Source organism: Herpailurus yagouaroundi, unplaced genomic scaffold (assembly GCF_014898765.1).
Source record: "Herpailurus yagouaroundi ecotype Mexico unplaced genomic scaffold, PumYag 28, whole genome shotgun sequence".
Classification (NCBI taxonomy): domain Eukaryota; kingdom Metazoa; phylum Chordata; class Mammalia; order Carnivora; family Felidae; genus Herpailurus; species Herpailurus yagouaroundi.
Window position 1 is genome coordinate 149,108,577 of NW_024412376.1, and position 21,520 is coordinate 149,130,096.

Sequence of the window (21,520 nt, forward strand, 5' to 3'; positions counted from 1 at the left end):
ATGCAGGTACCACGGCCCAGCCAAGTTGACACATCAAATTAATCCTTGCATGGTCCAACTGTCTTGGTCCCTGAGGCACTTCGTGGTATAGAGCAAAACGACTGGAATTTAGGCAGAAGGAATAAACTAAAACAAACAGTCACTGACCTACAGACATATGTAGAGCAGAGTCTTGTTGAAAATGCTGTTGAGGTCTTCCCTAATTAAGATGTTAGCCAGCCTTTCCGAGAGATGTTCTGTAGTCTGAAAAAGAATTATCATGTGATTTTCTATAGCTAGAACAGAAAATAGGATAAGCCCGAGTGTTTAAGGAAAATTTGAAATCATTGTTTGATGGTGAACTTAATTCCAGTCGATAAGATACAACACAAATGCAGATACTTGTTCATTTTTATGCAAACACGAAATCAAAGTTGATGATATGTACTGGGAAGGGGTATTATAGATTAAACAAAATCATGAAAATCAAAGAATTATTTGATTAGGAACCCAAGCCGAAGTGCTGATTATCGTAGCTCAGTTATCTTCCTTTACTATTACTCTTAGATCTATTTGTGATTCTAATCAAATTCCCTGTCGTTTCTCGTCTTTGAGCAGACTCGGAAAAGTTATGACAAGAAATAATTCTTTCCTCAGAGAGTTTTTGGAACCCGAAAAAGTCTTTCATAACAGAAGAGGTCTTTGTTAGGTGGTCATTTGAAGGGGCAGCAACAGGCACGGAGCTACATCTCCATTAAGCCTTAAAAACATTTTTAAGGGTGAGGAATTTGGAGCCAGCCAGTTTTTTTTTTTTTTTCTTCAAATGGCCAAATATTCAGATGATGACGTACTGTTTTCAAAGCTGTCTGTAGGCATCCGGTCCAGATTTAATATGCAGGGTTTATGAAATCAAGGGAAGAGAGAAAGGTTACTTGTAATGATGATTTTAACACAGTGGTTATTAATACTGTCATTGTTTTTACTAGTGAGTATAATTCAGGCTTTCGATTCCTCTATTGGTGCTGGGAAGAAAAGAATCTCTGAAACACTGATGTCTTCTTCCCGGGAAGGTTTGCATAAGAAATCTGCCTTGCTTTCAAATTTTGACCTCTGCAAATTGAAAGCTATTCAAATAGAGGTTCTGAAAGGAAATTCGAGAATAGCGTCATGGTGAAAGGTACGCTATTTTACAACCAGCTCTGCAAGGTACTAACCTTCAGTTTTTTGATCTATAAGATGACACATGTGAAGAGCTTAGGGTGATGCGTGGCATGTGGGAAGCGCACAGAAGCCACAGCAATGATGTTAGTCTAAAATTGGGCAAAGGGACACCAACGCAGTACCTGCGAACTGATGCTAACCAGGTTTACAGGAGGCAGTTGTGGGGAAACCATGGTATCCATTTGACCTCATTTTTCTCTGTCCCTTTCTTGACTTGTTCCCACAGACCACGTTGGTGATGAGGTAAGTTTCAAGAAGATATTTTCTAGGAACAGACACGTCTATTCCTTTGTTGAGAAGCCCCGTGGCCGGCTGCACACCAGTCGGGTCATTTCTCGAAGGTCTGTTGTCCGCTTCAGATTTTAATATTTCTTTTCCCCGATTTGCAAACAAAGTGGAAAAAATTGCCTATATATTTGCAGGGAATAAAAACATGTAATACCAAAGAAAATTAGAAGGCAAAACTCTCGAATAACATGATTCTTCAGAAAATACAATCCAATTATAGGAGACAGGTAATATCCAGCTCTTTTTTGGTTGACCTATAATAAATGCAGATTGCTTAGGTATTTAACATAGAGTGGTATTTCAAAACCAAATGGTGACTATTATTTCCATTATCAGTGGGAAAAGTAATGTTAAGGTAGAAATGAGTACTTTGGGCTTATAAATGGGAAAAGGAATCTTTTGAGCAAAACTACCTGAAATATTGTAACTCTTTGGATCTCAAGTTAGAGGAGTGTTCTTTCAACGAGTACTTCGGGAGGCTTTATCCTGTTCCAGGCACTGTTTTAGAACCTGGGTGGAGTGCAGTGAGTAAAGAAAGAAAGGTCCTGGCTTTGGTGGAATTTATAATCTGTCGGGGAGAGGCAGAATGAAAACACAAGTAAATGCAGGCACCAGATAATCTGTGAAACGATCAGTGCTGAGATTATGGAAAAGGACCCTGTGATGTGTCGACAGTGAGCCGGCTGGTGTGTGTACCGTGGGGGGGTGTTCAGGTTGGGGGCTGCTCGAGGGGAGTCCCTCACGGAAGCCTTGTTGGGGCTCGGGGAGGTGGCTGTTCCCGGCTGGCTGGCGTGGAAAGTACTTCCCATGTGGCTGCAGCAGGGCAAGTGAGGGGATGTGGCTGAGATAAGGAGGGAGGTTGCCGACCAGATCCCAGGAGACTGCAGGAGTCACGAGAGGAGTTTAGAATTCATTGTCAGTGCTACGGGAATCCCCTGGAGATTTTTTTTTTTTTCCCAACGTTTATTTATTTTTGGGACAGAGAGAGACAGAGCATGAACGGGGAGGGGCAGAGAGAGAGGGAGACACAGAATCGGAAACAGGCTCCAGGCTCCGAGCCATCAGCCCAGAGCCCGACGCGGGGCTCGAACTCACGGACCGCGAGATCGTGACCTGGCTGAAGTCGGACGCTTAACCGACTGCGCCACCCAGGCGCCCCCTCTGGTGGGTTTTAAATGTCTAAATGAGCAGTGCCCGGCTGGCTCAGTCCGTAGAGCATGAAACTCTTGATCTCGGAGTTGTAAGTTCGAGCCCCACGTTGGGTGTAGAAATTACTTAAAAATCAAATCTTAAGAAAAATAACTAAGTGAGCAGACCGCTCTTGTGTCCATTGCTGTAAAGAACAGTCGCCCCTGTTGGAAGAAGGGCTTGGTGCTGAAGTCTTCAGAAGGTCATTGCCTCGGTTGTTGTGTGGGAAAGGATGTCTTCTGGGGCTGTTTCGTGCCAATGTTTCCTCCTTTTGTTTGCAAGGAAGAAAACCCACTACACACACCCCCACGCCCCCACGCGCCGCCCGCACCCCCACCCCCCCAGGGCTTGGGTGGCTAGCAGGTGTAGGTGAGGATTCAGACTCATTATGGGAATCTAAGGTCAGGAAGTGAAGCCACATGTCATGGGAAGTGGGACCGAGCGCTGTGCAGTCGAGGCAGAGGCTGCTCTCCCCCCTGCTGTCTTCGGAGCCCCTTTCTCCCTGACTCGTGTGGCTTAAAAGTCATCCCAAACGGCTGCCAGTCCAGATTCTATATCATCGCCTCTCAACTCCAGTGCCCCATCCCAACCGACGCTCCTTTCCCGCCTTTCTTTGTTCGCTTGCCCAGAGGACGGTTGTGTTTGGTTCAGCTCCTGAAGTTACCTGCCCGGTCCTGCTTTGTGGTGATGGGCTGGAGCCCGTCAGCGTGGCCCCTCATGCGTCCACTCAGTAGCGCCGGACAGAACAATGACAGATGGGTCTAGCGTCGCTGTTTCGTGAAGAAGCGCCGTCTTTGGTTTCTCCACAGCCTTGGGACCACTTGGCAATGGAGGGAGAAGAGTGTTTCTGGTCATGTCATGGAGATGGTGGGGGGGGGGGGGCATCGTTGTTGCAGGGCTGGGTGGCCTGCCCGAGAGCATTCGGGATGTGTCTAGGAGGGACAGGGGAAGGTTGCGGTGGCGTAGCAGCGAGTAGAGAAGAGATGCTCCGGGGTTGAAGTGACCAGCTCTGGAAGGGGGTGTTCCATATGTGGCGGATGAATTTTCACTTGTAAAATCAGGCAAAGACGTGAGACTGTTGTCTAGTAAATTCAGCGTTTCCCCCTGTCTTAGTGAGTTTGGGCTGCTGTAAAAAGGCACCGCACACTCAATGGCTTATAAACAACATGTATTTGTCACAACTCTGGAAGTCCAAGGTCAGGGTGCCTGCATGGTTGGATTCCGGTGAGGCCCTGTTTTGGGTTGTAGACAGCCAGCGTCTCACCGTATTCTCACAAGCCCGGAAGAGAGAGACCTTGGTCTTTTCCTTTGGTTGTGAGAACACTAATCTCAAGCATGGGGGCTGCTCCTTCGTGACCTGGCCTCCTCCCAATGACCCCACTTCCTAATGCCATCACCCTGGGGATTGGATTTCAGCATATGATTGGGGTGGGGCACACACGTTCAGTCCATCACACCCCACAGGACTCTGAGAGAGTTCCATCTTTCATTCTGGCCTCTCCTTAGCACCCTTCTGTGTTGTTACTGTGTTAACGGTGTCTTTGTCTCCGCGCCCCCCCCCTTGAGGAATTGAATATTGAGTTGCAAAGAAGTCCCGCAACTCAATAGCAAAAAACCAATAACTGAATTCTTGAAAAACGGGCTCAAGATTTGAGTAGACAGTTGTCCAAAGAAGACATACAAATGGCCAAGAGATTTATGAAAAGATGTACAACATCACCGATCTTCAGGGAAATGCAAGTCAGAACCGCAGTTAGATATCGCCTCACACCTGTCAGGATGGCTATTATCAGAAAACACAAGATGACATGTGTTGGTGTGGATGTGGAGGAATTCAACTGTCCCTTTCCTTCTCCTGGCTTTGGTGTATGCCAGGTGGCAGAACAAGACGTGCTGAGGAGACACTGCTTCCCCGCTGTCTTAGCCCGTTCGGGCTGCTGTAACAAAAACACCGCAGACTGGCCGACTCAAACAACAAACATTTTTTTCTCACAGTTCTGGAGGCTCGACGTCCAAGATCAAGGTGTGGGCAGATCAGTGTCTGGTGAGGGTCCGCTTCCAGCTTCCCAGATGGCACTTTTCTAGCTGTGGACTCATGTGGCAAAAACAAAAACAAACAAACAAAAAAAAACCAAGAGAGTTCTCCGGGGTCTCTTTTCTAAGGGCACTAATCCCATTCAAGGCAGCTCCCTCCCCGTGACCTAATCACCTCCCACAGACCCCGCCTCATACCATCACGTGGGGAGTTAGCATCTCAGCATAGGAATTTGGGTGGGGACACAAGCATTCAGACCATAAACAATATGGACTGGATCGTTTCAATGATACTGAGTGAATATCTTATTTTTAAGTTTATTTATTTATTTTGGGTGGAGGCGGGGGGGGGGGGGACTATGAGCAGGGGAAGGGCAGAGAACGAGGGAGAGAGAGAGAATCCCAAGCAGTTCTACGCAGTCAGCCCAGAGCCTGATGCAGGCCTCAATCTCACGAACCATGAGATCGTGAACTGAGCTGAAACCAAGAGCCAGACGCTTAACTGACTAGAACCACCCAGGCGCCCTGAGTGAGCATCTTTTAACCAGTAATGTTCTCTGGATTCTCAGAATGTATTTATTAGAGGTGGGCAGTCCCTGCCTGCTGAATTAACTCAGAAATGCATAATGGGTGAGATTTTTCGGATAGTTTTCATGCCTCCCTGCCCCCCTCTCCCGTCCCCCCACTTTGAGGACTTCACAAGAGCCATGGCTATACTTCTAACTTCTGCACTACTTTAAGTCGAGAGCGTAACACATACCAACAGGTTTTTTGAGAGGTTTGGAAGAACTGAATCCTATGTGTGCCAATTATTACTATTTCATAATAATAAAACTCACCGCTGGTACGCCGCACAGGGTTTCTGTAAAACACGCTAATCCAAAACTGGCAATCTGGTTGCGTCATCAGAGACAAAAAGGAATTGTGGAGACATTGATTTTATATCAACCCGGGGCTACGGAAGCATGATTTAGGACACATTTAAATAAAAGAACAGTCAGAGAAAGGGGATTATATGAATCTTCAGGAACAGAGAGACCATCCGTCTTGAGATCGTATTTCATGTTCACACGTGTGAATGCCACCGACTGCCTAGGGTGTGGTCCTAGGTGGTTAGGGAGAGTATCTTAACATTTGGGGGTGTTTTATGTAGAGCTGGTCTTTGGTCGTGGGGGGGTTTCCGGGGGGGCGTCATCAGTGGAAGCCTGGCTGAGCCGACTGCTCCGTTTGAAGCGCTGCTCCATACGGCCACCAAGAAGGTGTCCTTGTTTTCTCCCAAATTAACAGCCTCCGTTGCTCAGCAAACACTCACCTAGGCCACTGTCCCCTCAAGCACTGCTTCCCGGTTTGCCTGCTTTTCTCTGACTTTCTCGTGTTCACTGGTCTCCCTTTCCCCGGTGCCCACGCAGTTAGCAGTTGATTCCGAACGACCTTGTGCTGTTGTCTGTTCTGTCGCCTTTGGATCACCTTCCAATCTAGACGGTAGCCTCCTTGGGGTAGAAACAACTCTCAAAATGGACCCATCATCTTGGTTACAACTCGAATTCACACATTCATCATTTCTGGTCTGGAGGGCAGTAGAGGTTTTTGTTTTATTTGTTATTTATTTATTTATTTGAGAGAGAGAGAGAGAGAGAGAGAGAGAGAGAGAGACAGAGCATGAGCAGGGGAGGGGCGGAGAGAGAGGGCGACACAGAATCTGAAACAGGCTCCAGGCTCTGAGCTGTCAGCACAGAGCCCTGTGTGGGGCTCGAACTCAGGAATGGCGAGATCATGACGTAGGCCGAAGTCGCTCGCTTAGCCAACTGAGCCACCCAGGCGCCCCTGCGGGGCAGTAGATTCTTAACTGAACCACCTGTAAACAAAGTTGCTACAGTGCAAGGCTGGCTGTGGTCATCCTCACTTAAAAACCCCTTAGGGGGTCCCCTGGCCTGGGCTTGCTTTCACCCTGGGCAGCAAGGTGCAGCTCTTCGTGACCTGGCTGGCTTGTCCCTACTTTGAGTCTCGCCTCCTACCGCTTACTGCCATTCCTTTCCTCCGCCAGGGCTATTTCTTGGTGTTCAGGTGTGATGGGATCTCGAATCCCTCTGAGCTCCTGCCAGCCCCTTGCCCGGACCTTCCTTTCCAACTCATACGGTTCTGTAATTTTTAGCATATTATAAAAAACACCGTACATTCTTTGGACTAAAATAGTGACATTAAAAGCGAAGGAAGAGAGGTACAGAATGTATGTAATAATGAACATGATTTGACCAACCAGACAAATATATAATTTGTGCAGGTTAAAAAAGCATATTAATAACTTCATGAGGTTAACCAATTTAGGACTCAATTAGAAATGTGATCCCAGGAACTACATACAAATTATTATAATTATGGTGACAGGAAATGGCACTCCTAGGAAATGGTAGGAGGCAGAAATTTAAAAGGGGAATATATTATTTAAAAGTCAGGCAGCTTGTCTTTGCGGCCCCTAAGAGTTGAATTGGGAAAATTAAAGATCTCAGATCATAAAACTACCAGCAGAATGAAGTACTAAGCTAATCCACTCAGCAGAAAGCAGTTCACCACCATAATTGGAAATACAGGCTTGTGGTTACTTAATAGAAGTGAGCATTTCATCATGTCAGGGCCACCGTGTGCCATAGATTTAACATACCATTTCTAACATATTTTGCAACTTGGACAATTAATTCCACACCTGTACTGTCCCACATCCAGCTTTATAAAACATGTCCTCCCCATAAAAATAAATGTATGTGGCAAATAGCCCTCTCTCTTGTTTGCCAAAAAACAGATTACTATCAGGAAGGCCGAATTATCACCTGCTGTCAACAAACAGATTACCCAAGTTAAGGTCATTACCATTGCTGTCATTATCTTACATATTAAAGCAGTTATGGACGCAGGTAGGAATGCAAGGGACGGCCTTGAATTTATCTGAGACCTTTTTGAACTTCATTTTGCATGCTTGTAAGATTAGGAATTAAAACTATCCATGCAGCCCTACATTTTTTTTTTTTTTTTTAAAGAGAAACTGCCTCTTTAAGCGAAGAATTTTTTCCCTTACTGCTAAAGGTTTTAGATTAACTCAGCATCCCATGAACCTTTTCATGTTGTCATCTCCTGACATTTTTCTTTCTGGATTTTTAGAAATATAATACAAGATAAAAATACACTTGGAGGTGAAACAGCGAGAGGTGGAGAGAACAAGAATATTTATTTAGTTTACTCTTGTTCGTGTTTTTTCCCTTATTATTGATGTGATGGATGTTTCTACTCTTTTTTTTTTAACCTCCAAAGTCTGTCTCAGTTAACTTTGATTTCCATGATTCGATTTTATTTAATTAGACTATTTGAAGACTTTTCCCCACCCCATGTAAATGAAACCTGACCGAGGAGAGACTGAATATAAACATCTTTGCATAACTGATAACGTTGAAAAATGCATGACCACTTAAATGTCACAACGCGGTGAAGCATTTCTTTTTCATTCTAGTGCCGCTGGATCTTAAGGACAAGCTGAATTCTGCATTGTGCAGCTTTGCTAAAATCAGGTAGCACCATACTCTTGAGCTAAGAACTACCTCCATGATGAGTGTGTTGCTGAGAGCTCAAAGAATTTCTCCCTCCTCTCCCTCCTTCCCTCCCTCCCTCCCTCCCTCCCCCTTCCTTCTTGCCTTTCTTCTTTTCTCTGGCAAATAGCCAGGGCTGTGGGCATGACAGATGTAAGGCCAGCCTTGGGCTGAGCCTGGGAAGTCCACATTCAGGCCAGCTGTCCCACCTCCCACATCCTGTACCTCCAGGGCCTGTTAGTGAGCGCGTCTCGGGTTCTGCCAGGTCCAGCAAGCCTTGGGAATTAATTTTGTTCTGGGTGGTGTAGCTCTTCCTGACCAGACTGCTCATTTACTTGCTCTTCAGCAGGCAGGCTGCGGTAGCTGAGACTCCAAGAATGAGGTAAGGTCTGATTCAGATGTCCTACCAGCAGGATCCCACGGGCCGGAAGGGGCAGGGGAATACAAATCGGAAAGGGAAATAAAAGGACACAGAAACAATTAGGTTATTACGAGATGAAGTAGATCAGAGCACAAAGGCAGGGGAATTGGGTCGGTAACGACCGTGTCCTGAGCACCTACGAGGGCAAGACACGTGAGGACAGGAACCAGCGGGGGACGGACGGATGGACAGACAGACGGGGCGGTGACTGGGCTGTGACCTTGTCACTGTGTCACAGTCTCCATCATTCCAAAGTGTCTCTCTGGCCAACAAGTGCTCACTGTTTTTCATGAGCAGGGATTTTTATGTCGTGAACCAGAAAATCTATGCTTCTCGGGAGAAAAGCTACCCCTACCTCTCAGCTCCCATCCATTGTCACCGAGGAATGTGTGCAGAGTGATGAGGTCCGAGTGTTCCACGGAAGCGAGCGTTCCAGGTTTGTGTGCGGGGTTTGCGTGGGAAATCTCCGGATCTGTCAATGTGGGCAACGGAACAAAAAAAACTTTAGAAATTAATTAGCGCTCTCCTCGAGAGGAGGGTGTGGAGCTGGTGGCTTAGGACCTGCGTCCTGACCTGTCCGTGGCCTGGCCGGCTCACTCCTCGGCCCAGCCCCGCAAGGGGTGGGTATACTCTCCCCTTTCTCAGGAATCAAAGGAATCAAAGAAATGACGGCGTGCTTGGAAGAAAACGGATTCAGCAGATAACTCCTGGGCACCTGCTATGCGCCAGATGCCATGTCGTTCCCTGTGGGAAGATGTGAGCACCTGCCCTGCAGACGCATCTGGTCTACCTCGCGATGCGGGAAGGATGCGTGAAAGTGAAGGCACCACCACACTCTTTAAATAACAGTTCTGAACCACACCAATAGAAGGCCTTCCGTCCTTGCTATGGGAGCTCCCAGGAGGGAGGGAGAGCTCTCTGTGGGCTTGATAGAGGACAAGGAATTGGAACAGAGGTGAAAAGATTTGGCACATTCTCTCCACAACAGGATGGATGAGAAGAGAAAGAGTGAGAGATGGAGGCTTCTTCTTCTTCTTTTTTTAAAAGAAAGCCTTCTAGGGGAAAAAAAAATCTCCTCGGAGGCGTGGGATTTGACCCAGGGGGTTGGGTCACTTGTGCTTGACTGGACAGGACATTCGTGGCAAATCCAGGCCCAGTACTTTGGGGGCTGTTTGCACGAATGGGTCATTTTGTTGGACTGTATCTTGGATCTTTAACAGGCAAAGGTCAGGACGGTTATAACTTACAGTGTGACCGCAGAGTGCTTGTGCCTGCTGGTGAGAAGCTATCTAATGCTGTTTTAACTTTTTCCTATTTTCTTCTGGAAATCTTTTTTTTTTTTTTTTTAAATTCCAAGCGAAAGCAGTTCTGGTAGGACGTGGATGGCGGCCATATTGTTCCCAGGTAGGAGAGTCGGCCCAGTAGCAGTTGAACATTTATGCCTCATCCCTGGGAACTGCTTTAATGGCCTCTACCCTTGATCCTGGAAGAACTTAAGGAGGTAACAGGACAAATTACGGCAAGTGCAGAGAGAAAATGGAAGGGAGCACACAGACCACTTCTCACTGGCCTGCATGAGGAGTCCTCGCTGCTCTGGAGAGTAGTGATTTTTCCAACTTGATTTTATTAGCTACAAAGCCCTTTGCTCAACTGGCCTTCTCACACAAAAATCCCCAAATTTAAAACAGATGAAAATGGTCCTCCCAAGTCCTCCATCCAACCCTAAGCCTTCCCTTAGGGTGCTGTATTTAGTCCTAGGGGTTGGAATCCATTATTGAGTCAGTTTTCTCAGAGCATGAGAAGGATGGACAAGAACCAGAGGGGGGGAAGGACAAGTGGTCTAGGCCAGTTCTTTCCAAGCTACAGGCCATTGACCCAGAAGGTGTGCAAGGGCAATGGGGAGAGGGAAGAAGATCTTAGAACTTCTGTGTCTTTTTCTTTCGTATCTCCTCCTTTTCAAGTTCTTCTTGGTTTATATGTTATCATGCATGGAATGTATTAGTGCAGCAGGACTTAAGTTACGATGAAGTCCTATCACATTATATTATAAATTAAAAAACACATTCTGGGGGCGCCTGGGTGGCTCAGTCGGTTAAGCGTCCGACTTCAGCTCAGGTCGCGATCTCGCTGTCCGTGAGTTCGAGCCCCGCGTCGGGCTCTGGGCTGATGGCTCGGAGCCTGGAGCCTGCTTCGGATTCTGTGTCTCCCTCTCTCTCTGCCCCTCCCCCGTTCATGCTCTGTCTCTCTCTGTCTCAAAAATAAATAAACGTTAGAAAAATTAAAAAAAAAATTCTAAAAAAAAAACCCACAACACATTCTGGGGATACGTGCTCAATTTTGTTTTATTTATTTAATACATTTTTTGAAATAAATGTTTTTATTTATTTTCGAGAGAGAGAGCGGGAGTTGGGGAGGGGCAGAGAGAGAGCGGGGACAGGGGATCTGAAGCGGGCTCTGTGCTGACAGCGGCGAGCCTGATATGGGGCTCGAACCCACAAACTGTGAGCCCATGACCTGAGCCCAAGTTGGAGGTTCACCTGACTGAGCCACCCAGGCACCCCATGCTCAACTTTGTTTTTAATTATACTTGTGAGATGAGAATTGAAAACATGAGGAGGCCACTGTTCTGGACTGTGACTTCCAACCTTTATATCGGAGTTCACTTCTCCAAAAGGACCGGGATCCCACCACGAGAGAAACAAGAGTCCAGCTTGTCCAAGGAGAGAGTTTGCTCGCAGGCATTCTGTAATTTGTCACTAATGGCAAGTTTTAGGGACGTCAGCACTGCAGTGGTGGTTTTGAGAGGAAATTTTTATCACTGTAGCTCCAAAACACATCACAAACAGAAACAATAATTTCGTTAGTAGCTGAAAATTGTAATAATGTTGTTGAATATAAATTTCACTGCTGTGGTAATTCTGAAACACAAGGATGATGAGTAAAAAATTGCAGCAGTATTATTGGGAAAAAGCTTTATTGCCATGAGCAAGACCCAGTGGGAGGATTGATTGAGACTAAAATTTGGGGTGATGGTTTTCAGCCAGTGGTATGGGTATTATCAGTAGGAATATATATATTTTTTCTCCTCCAGTATCATACCCTCACCTCTGGTCAACAGTCCTTACTCCACAGGGCACGGGATAACTCTCACATCTGTTTCTTAGTCTTTTATTACCGTAGTAATTCTATCTTGTTGCTTAAACCAAAACCCTAGGATTGTCCTCTCTTTTCTTGTTCCTCCACATCAAACCCGACCCCGGGTGCTATCGGTTCTGCCTGTGAGTAAGTGTGTTCCTCTCCATCGTCTCTGCCACCTCCCGGTCTGATCCTGGATGACACGGTACCTCCTACTGGATCTCCCTACTTTCCTCCAAATAGCTTGTCACTCAGGACCAGAGTGAGCACAGCCATCCGGCCATTGGATCAGCTCCCTTCCAGCTAACGCTCTCCCGTGGCTCTTTCCCTGATGTACAGATTTAACCCACATACCTTGCTGTGGTCTTCAAAGCCCTGCAGGATGGCCAGCCTTACCCGCAGTTCTCTCCCTGGGTCACCACCTCTAGCTGGATTGAATTGTGCCCCCTGAGGATTCACGTCACCCCCAGGGCGATGGTATTTGGAGGTGGGGCCTTTGGGAGATAATTAGGTGTAGACGAGGTCATGAGGGTGGCGTCCTCATGGTGGAATTTGTGCCCTTGTAAGAAGAGACACCAGAGAGCTTGCTTATTTCCCTCTTTGTGAGAACACAGTAAGAAGACCGCCTTCTGAACACCAGGAAGAGGGCTCTCACCAGGAAACAAATCGAATCAGCCAGCACCTTGATTTTGGACTTCTTAGCCTCCAGAGCCATGAGAAATAAATGCCTGTTATTCAAGTCACCATTCTGATGTTTTGGGATGGCAGCTTGTGCTTGCCAGCCCTGGGACACTCCTGTTCCCTTGTCTCTGAGCTGGCTCGTTTCCATCCTTCGGGGGCTATATGCCCCTCTCTTGGAAAGCTCCTCTCTGACCACGCCAGCTAAGACAGCTGTGCCCGGCCCCTGACCCTGTCCATCACAACAGAACTGCGGCCTCCACGCCTCCAGGGGGCACTGTTCACACAGATCGGAGGGGGGCCAGGTGGCCCCTGCAGCCATGCAATGCCTTGGTCCTTCGTCAACCTCTTTTTTTTTTTTTTTTTTTTTTTACCTCCACGGACATTGTCCCAATCTGACATTACCGTGCATGTTGGTTTGTCACCTATTGCTCTGATAAACAAAAGCCTGGTCTTGAAAGAAAAGGAGGTCTGGCGAGTTTCAGGTTTGTAGTGTGACCGGCGATGGCGAAGACAGACGCCAGGTACCTATTGGCAAACGAAACACCCGCGTCTGCCATCTCTGCTCACCTGTGAGAATTGCATGGAGCAGTGTCTTGCCAAGCCACGGGGGGAGCGTGAGGCGGAGAGAACCCAGTACTCCCTGTCCTGCCTTTACTTAAAACGTTGACATTTTGTTCCTCAGTGTCTTTCTGTCAGTTTTTTGAACACATTGCATTAAAATGTTCTACTGATGGCTGAGATTTTGGTGTCTCTGCAATCGCCTCCCCTTACTGCCCTCGTCCTGGCCCTGGCTGGGAATCTCACCTCTATTGGAATGTATAGGGAGTACACAAGAAATCAAGGGACTTATTTTGGCTCAGTGGGGGGATTGATTAGGAATGTGGGCTGTGGGGAAATTTTGCACAGTTATCTTTGCTAGCCCCGCACTGATGGGAGGCTAGGAGCATAACAAAATGGTGGGTAGAGCAGAGCTTGGGAGTCGTGTGGCCTTGGGTTCAAATCTTGCTTTAAAAAAAAAAGTTTATTTATTCATTTGGAGAGAGAGAGAGCGCGCGCTTGAGCGGGGTAGAGGCAAAGAGAGGGGAGACCGAATCCCAAGCAGGCTCCACGCTGTCAGCGCAGAGCCGGATGGGGGGCTCGAACCCACCGACCGCGAGATCATGACCTGAGCCGAAACCAAGAGTCGGATGCTTAACCGACTCAGCACCCCCCGGGCGCCCCTCGAATCGTGCCTTTGCCAACTTGTTAGCTGTGTGGTTTTGCGTGAGTGATTTGTCTTCCTGGAGCCTCAGCGTCCTTGCTAGCAAAATGGAGTTGCAGAAATACCAGCTCTTTCGTTGAGTTGTTGTGAGCAGTAAATGAGGTGATTCATTGGTTCCGTCCGTGTCCCCCTAGGGCCCGCAGTGTGCTAGCTCTGTGCTCGGTGCGGGATTCAGAGGTGACCGACAGAAAGGAGGATGTTGTCTTGCCCCTCTCGGCGTTTGCTGGCTGGAGGGCGTGGACATTTAATCCGAATCTCGTGTGTCAAGTGCCCATACCGGGACGGGGTGGTTGCCCTCATCAGAGACTGGGGAGGGGCACTGATGTCGGTAGAGCCGCAGGAAACACGGGAGTTTGGGAGGCAAAGCAGGTGGAGGTGGCTTCCAACTGGGAAGAACAGCTTGCCCAGAGAGCCAGTGTAGGGGAATGGCATGGCCCGTGTGCGGAGAGGTAGAAACGCCAGGGCATGGCACCAATTTATGTAATTTATGTTGCTGGTTTTCCCCTCATCAGCCACTCTGCTGGGCCCTGGGAGATATGGAGAGAGTGGGATCCAGAAGCTTCACTGGCCTGCCTGCGCATGCCACCTGCAGGCAGGACAGTTCTGCCTCACAAGGCAGGGAGCGAGTCTAGAGACGAGGCTGTATTCCTAGAGAAGGTTCCAGTAAGAGGCAGGAGAAGCCCGACAGGATGAAGAAAGAGGGAAACAGAAAGAGCCGGCCTTAGAATGGACAGTGAATAAACAAGAAGGGACATTTCTGTGTCGCCTGCCATATTTCCTTGGAAATAAAAATTATTTTTCCAGAAATAACTTAAGTATTCAGCAAGGAAAGGTCCTGAAGGGTACAGCGGCTGGGCAGAGAAAATTCCCTGGTGTGTTAACATTTCTGAGCGGAATGTACAGGCAGCTCTCGTGGGCCCTGCCCATTTTCCCTACAAGGTAGTCGAGTTCTGGGAGACTCTTCCACATTGCAGCTGCTCACATGTTTCCACGGGCCTGTCCCCGGTGGACCAAAAAAATTAGGTGAGAGAGAGCCAGGCTTGAACTTTAATAAAAGGAATTTCAAAAACGCGTCGAGGGGAAATTTGCATTTATAAACGTTTCGATGTTGGCAAAGTGCATTTCCCCCCGGAGGTCACAGGACAGGTGGAAAAGAGCCACTAATTCTGTCGCTCAGTCTCGCGCTGTCCGGAGCCCAGCGTGACCTCAGAGAGCGTGAGTTTCCAAGCTCTTCCTTGAGACAGCGTGCAGTGAGTGCTTGTCATGAGAGCACCATTTGCGGCAGCTGATGTCGCCTGGACGCTTTCCCAGGGTCCAGCAGAAGAGCACGCTTTTTATGGCCTTTCGCATTTGAACTAGTGACCCAGAGGTGAGAAACTCTATATTCCATTACTGGCTCCCTCAGCAATCCTGGGCGCCCTGGTACAGCCGTGAGACGCAAGTCATGTGTGGCATGCCCATCGGGTCACGGTGAAAAGCTACACTGGCCTGAAAGCAAATCCTCCACGCAAATCCCACGATGCCGGCGGGGGCGATTAACAGCTCTGGCTGTCCTGAGGGGGGCTGCCTGGAGCTCTGTCATTGCCAAAGTCTTCAAAATCCCAGAAGAGGGGTGCAATCTGTTGCATACGCCTCTTCTTAGGTCAGGTGCTTTCTTTCCTTTTTGGGGCAGGTGGAGGGCGGTGGGGGGGGGGGGACAGTTCTCATCAGTGCCCCGCGACGGGTCAGCAGGACGCAGGTGAAGATTCAGGGCCCCTCAGATGTCGCGGCATGTTTTGACAGTGATGACAGGAATAGCAATCAACAGGTTGTCCTCCCCATCTAGGGTCTTCCGTGGGTGGGAAAAAGCAGTCATTACGGAGGCCAGTGCGGCTTAGTGTCATTTTGTTAATAAAGGCTTTATAAGAGCCAGGAGAACACCATCTGGTCCTGGGGTTCTGCCAGGTTGAGGAGACTTTAATAGCTTCTTGAGTTTCAGCAGTAAAAATTGGGCTATCCGGGGAACAGAACATGTGCTCGGGAATGGTGAGGAGTGGAGCTTATTTAAAAAGCGAGGGGGGCCTAAGATAACCCTTTTCATTGGCACGGGAGAGAGATGGGCTGGGTGGACAGAGCAGCTGCTCCAGTGATGCAAGAAGGAAGAGTTTATGGCCGCAGCTCACCCTCCCAGGTGACCCCATTGTCTGGGATCTGTGCACCAACAAGATGGAGAGGCTTGTTATGTAAAAGGCTGGCCAGTAATCCTTTGGGCAGGAGACCTCATTCATAAACTCCGTGTCCAAAGAAAAGGAGCATTTAAGGTGAGGGTTCACACGTCCCTTCGGCAGATGATGGTAATTTGCCCTGGTCAAAGGAGATGTGGATTTTTCTAGTTTATGAAACGTGTAGGCCAAACTAAAACCCAGTGACCTGTTTCATGAAGTAAACTGTCGAAGAGTTGACAGTCACTCTCCAGAGAATCTCTTGTTCCCCTCAGAGCAAAGGAAGATGATATTTATTCATGGTATTAAAAAATTTAAATTAAGTCATCTGGTAGCGGTCTCCTGAGAAAGAAACAAAAACGTACAGGGACACTGGTTAGAAATGTTGCTATAGATTAAGACTATGGAGGCAATTAATATTGAGAAAAAGTCAATCTAGCAAGGTAAGAAACTGCAATATTTGTATAAAAAGTTAAAAAAAATCCCATTAGCTATTACCCAGGTGGACATCTCTCCATGTAATTATGGAGTCCGCTCACAAAAGCAAATTTCTTTCTCCTTGGTTCCATCTCTAAGGCATTAGGGTTGGCTGAAGTTCTTTTCATGAGGAAGTAATTTAAATAGATACTGAATGAGTTAAGGGTCTCCTCTGTAAATTGCTCTGACTCTGTAGGTCAAAAATGTGGCTCCCGTGGGGCAAAGAGCAGAGCTGGAGAGAAGGAAGCTACCTACCTAGTAGGTGTGCAATATGTCCTTGTTGAACCATATTATGAAAGATGGCAGAAGGCTGGTTTCGGGGGAATAGCAAGGCGCGAGGTCTGAACGGTACTTAGGAGTTTGCAAAATCACTCCAATAAGTTGTTCTGGTTGAGCCCCACCCACTCCAGCGAGGTTAGAGCGATATTTTTTCTCTGTTTGTGCCCTGGGCTCTAAGCATTGCTCCATGGAATGTTCCGTGACTGTGTTGATAGATACCACCATGAAGTTACAGTTGGCCGTTTTGCTAGATTTTCAGTGCTTCTCGAAATCTCTTTGCTTTCCCCTACTTGGCCACCTTTCCCATCCAAAATGAGCTATTCCTCACTGTATGCAGATTATGTAGACAATCTTTCCTCATCTTTCATAGAGAAAAAAAAAAGAGTCTATCACTTGAGGATTCCCTCATTTTCCTTGCATATACCTGAATATTTACCCATGGCAATCCACATCTCCTCTCTTTTTCTGTAACAGAGAAAGCTTTTAAAGTCGACTTCCGCTACGTCTGAATATTGGCGTCCTTTCCAAAATCTCACCTTGAAGTCCTATCCCCTAATATGATGGTGTTAGGAGGTGGGGCCTATGGGAAGCGATGAGGTCAGGAGTGTGGAAACCTCCTGAGTGGGATGAATGCCTGTAGAGACGGTTTCAGAAGGCTTCCTTGTTCCTTTCACTAGAAGACATGGCTAGAAAGTGCCACCCGTGAACCAGAGCGCGGACCCTCACCAGACACTGAACCTGCTAGAGCTTTGATCTTAAACTTCCCAGATTTCAGAGCTGTGAGATATTTCTTTTGCCATTAGCCCGTGGTATTTTATCACGGCAACCTGAACGGATAGGACAACCCCTTCGCCTGTATGCTAGATGCCCCAACTTCATCCATCTTCCCTTCTGCCTTATCCCATTGCCTCTCCCCCTTTTTTTAATCTTTGGTTTCTTTCTCCTGGTTTTTTCATGTGAGTCCATACGTGATAGCAGATGGATTCCCTCCCTCCTCTCCAGAATGACCCTTCTTTTGACATTGCCTTCTCTCCCCTTGCTACTAGTGCCCTCACCCCCCTTCTCTTTGGGGCCATAACAGTTTAGTTCTTATCTCAACACTTTATTGAAATGACTCTTTCTAAGGGCACCAACCAGCCTAGTCTTTAAAACAAAGACCTGTTTTCAGTCTTCTTTCTCGAGTCTTTTAAGCAATTAGTTGTCTATGTTGACAACCCCCAGAATTTGAGTACTTTCCTTCCTTGGATCGCATTCCTTTCTTTATTCATTCACTCCTTAACAAGTATTTATTGAGTTATGGGGCACTCGGTGGCTCAGTAGGTTAAGCGTCTGACTTCGGCTCAGGTCATGATCTCACGGTTCGTGGGTTCGAGCCCCGCATCGGGCTCTGCGCTGACAGCTCAGAGCCTGGACCCTGCTTTGGATTCTCTCTGTCTCTGCTCCTCCCCCACTCACGCTCTGTCTCTCTCAAAAATAAATAAACGTTGGGGCGCCTGGGTGGCGCAGTCGGTTGAGCGTCCGACTTCAGCCAGGTCACGATCTCGCGGTCCGGGAGTTCGAGCCCTGCGTCAGGCTCTGGGCTGATGGCTCAGAGCCTGGAGCCTGTTTCCGATTCTGTGTCTCCCTCTCTCTCTGCCCCTCCCCCGTTCATGCTCTGTCTCTCTCTGTCACAAAAATAAATAAACGTTGAAAAAAAAATAAAAAAAAAATAAATAAACGTTAAAAAAACCCACAAATATTTATCGAGTTCTGCTATGTGCTAGGAGCACTATTGTAGGTGCTAGAGGTCCAGAAGTGTATCATATTCTAGTGGGAAAGGCAAGAAAGAAATATGGAAATGAATATAAAGTATCATGCTGAATAACGGTGAGGCCATGATGATGGCCAGCCTTCCAGAGAGGAGCCCACTGATCTCTCTCTTCCAGTGCCTTTGACACTCTCTCTAGTTCTGTCTGGTTCTTCAATTTGGTCTTCCCAGGGCGACATGTCTATTCTCTTGTCAGCTTTTTCTATAGGGCTTTCCAGAAGATCTCATCCACCCCAAGACTTTAATGATCGTGTCCCTGCTAATTACATTGACATTCATGTTTCCATCTTCAGGCATATCTTCTGTAATTTGGAAGCACCTATCCAGCTATTTGCTGGACATTTCCATAGTCACCTCATATTAACCAAGGCCAGGCTGCTAGCCTTCTGCCACTCAACCTGTTCTCTCTCTGTGTTCTGTCCCAGGTCGTGTTGCATTATCCCACCCATCTTTGAATCTACAAGCTTTCTCCTCGTTTCTGCTATGATAAGTCACCCAGGGTAGTTAATTCTGTGACTTAAAGGCTCCAGAACTTTGCCCTACTTTCCATCTTTGGGGTCATTGCCTTAGTTCAGACTCGTATCTTGTTTTTAACAGACTCTTGCAGGCTTCCCTGATTCCGAGGTTCTCACCTCCAGTCTGCCTCTCACCTTGATGTCAAAGCTATTATGCAAATATACCTGGCTTTTTCAGTTCCCAACTAAAAGCAAAAAACAGAACAAAACAAAACAAAACAAAACAAAACAAAACAAAATTAAAGTGCTGCCTTCTACAGTCTAATCTAAATTCCTTTGCTTGGCTGGTAAGGCCCTTCCCAGGCCTGCCTCAGTGTTCTCAGCAGGTGCTTCTGTGGTGCAAGAAAAGTCTCCTCTGGTCACGGGTAAGACGAACATGTCTCACCAGCGCTCAGCAGGTCTGGCTCGCTGTGAGTGCCGGGCCTTTGCCCATACAGCTTCGTGCACTCCTCTTCCTTCCCTCAGGAAAGCTGTCCCTTGCTGTCCCCATCTCTGCTTCAGCGTCCCCCTCCCTGGCCCTCCTCAGACAGAACTATTGATTCTCTTCCGCCGCCGGGTGGTCCCCAAGCTTCCTGATCTTTCAGTGTGGCACTGGTTTCTTTGGAATGGGATTTGCCTGTTGATGTGTCTCATTTCCCTTATGAGCCACGCGGGGGACGAATGTGAGGCCAATTCATCTTTGTATGTTTGGTGCCCGGCACGGGGGTTGGTGTGGAAAAGAACTCAAGAAATACAGGAAAACGTGTGCGTGCGCAGGACTAGTTTTGCGGCAGTTCTAAATATGTGTACGGGTGTGCATGCAGGGCTTACTTTTGAGTTATTTGACTCCTCGTATGTTGGCTCCCTTGGCTCAGTTCTCCTGAGGCCAGACACTGATCACAGGGTGTGATCTGCCACTGTTCCTGGCTACGGCGGGGTCATCTGCAGTGAAATTATATGTGCATCTTGTCACATGCCACCAGTCATGTGACACTAGTCTCTGCCCTTGTGTTGGGACTCTCACCACTTACTGAGGTCAGCGTCTTATGGTACTGGGTCCAATGTCAATTATGCTCTGTCCTCATAAAGGCTGAGATTACCCTGTGGCCCGAGGCTCGTGGGATAAGCCATGTGTGTAGCTAATGATGAGAGGGGTACAATTGCATTTTTCAGCCTCTGGATGGATTGGGCTTACAGTCACCTCGGGAAAGAGGGGAGATGCTGGCGTGAAGTGAAGTTTATTTCTTGTTATATTATTTTTACTCCTCAAATGCTGACGAATGTTTTTGAATTCGTTGTTGAGCCAGGTCAGTCACCCCCTTGCAGCGTGACCAAGTAACGTCCCAGGGAGTCCTTACTGGGAGAGAATAATTGGCCCTAGAGCTGGACACACATCGGTTTCACCTGTACAATTTAGTAACTTAGGTGACCTTTGGCAGATTGTTCATATTTTTGTGAGCTTCAGTTTCGCCCTGGGTAGAGTCGAGACATAATACTTCCTTCGTAGGGTTGTTTGGAAGATAATGTCGGTTCCTAGGTTAACTACGAAGCACTCTCCAAATGTAGCCTTTGAAGGGCAAAGAGAAAGAATAGAGAGAGAGGGAGGGGAGGGAGGAGAGAGAGACATGGAAGAGAGGAACAGAAGAAAATGGAAGAAAGTGGGACATCGAGTGGAAATCAAGGAAAAGGCTGGTCTCATCTCTTGACTCTCTGGCCATAGATTGCCTTTGGTGATTCCCCACCAGCTCTGAAGGAAGGCCTTCTGCATGCTAGTCATCAGCATGTGCTTGGGACTCATGTGTGATTCAGGGAGATTCTAAGCAAGGAATCTAGACCAGGGTTTCTCAGCCACTATGTACATTTGGGGCTCAATAATTCTTTGTTGTGGAGGAGCCTTCCTGTGCCTTTCCTGGCCTTTACCCACTAGATGATAGTAATTGTCATGCCTTCATCCCGCCCAGATTATAACAACCCCAAATGTCTCTAGACGTGGACTAGTATCCCCCAGCAGGGCAGAAATCACCCCTTGTTGGGAATCATTGACCTAGACACATACTTGCCCACTTCCCTATGGCCCATCCAGTTGGGAGGCAGCTGATGCTGTTGGGGACGTCACCAATGGCATCGTAGACCCTGAGCTCTGCTCCTGGAAAAGTAAAGCGAGTGAAGCTTTGAAGGAAAGTCACTTCCTGCTTCTTCAGTAAAGACCTTACCAAAAATCAGTGAAATGATTTTTTTTTTTTTTCCTTCTAGGTAGGCTAGGAGAGAAGGAGAAAGCTAGTAGGAAGAGATCTAGAACAAAAAGGGCCCTATGTTTATTTAGTGAGCTGTTTCTCAGCTTTAGGCCGTGAACTTGGATCAAGGGGTGAGCCCCTGGATATAAATGTGACCCAAAGGAACTCAGGCCGATGTCCGCTCTGGACCCCCAGCTCCTCAGAGTGGTCGAAGAAGAGGTGGATAGAGCTGGTGGCAAATGCTT

General features: G+C 47.5%; 1 protein-coding gene across 1 annotated transcript in view; it reads left to right on the top strand.

The window, feature by feature from the left end:
* The window catches only part of PPARGC1A (PPARG coactivator 1 alpha), a 655,208-nt gene that overhangs the window by 18,117 nt on the left and 615,571 nt on the right, over nt 1-21,520 (top strand). The gene's annotated exons all lie outside the window — the stretch shown is intronic.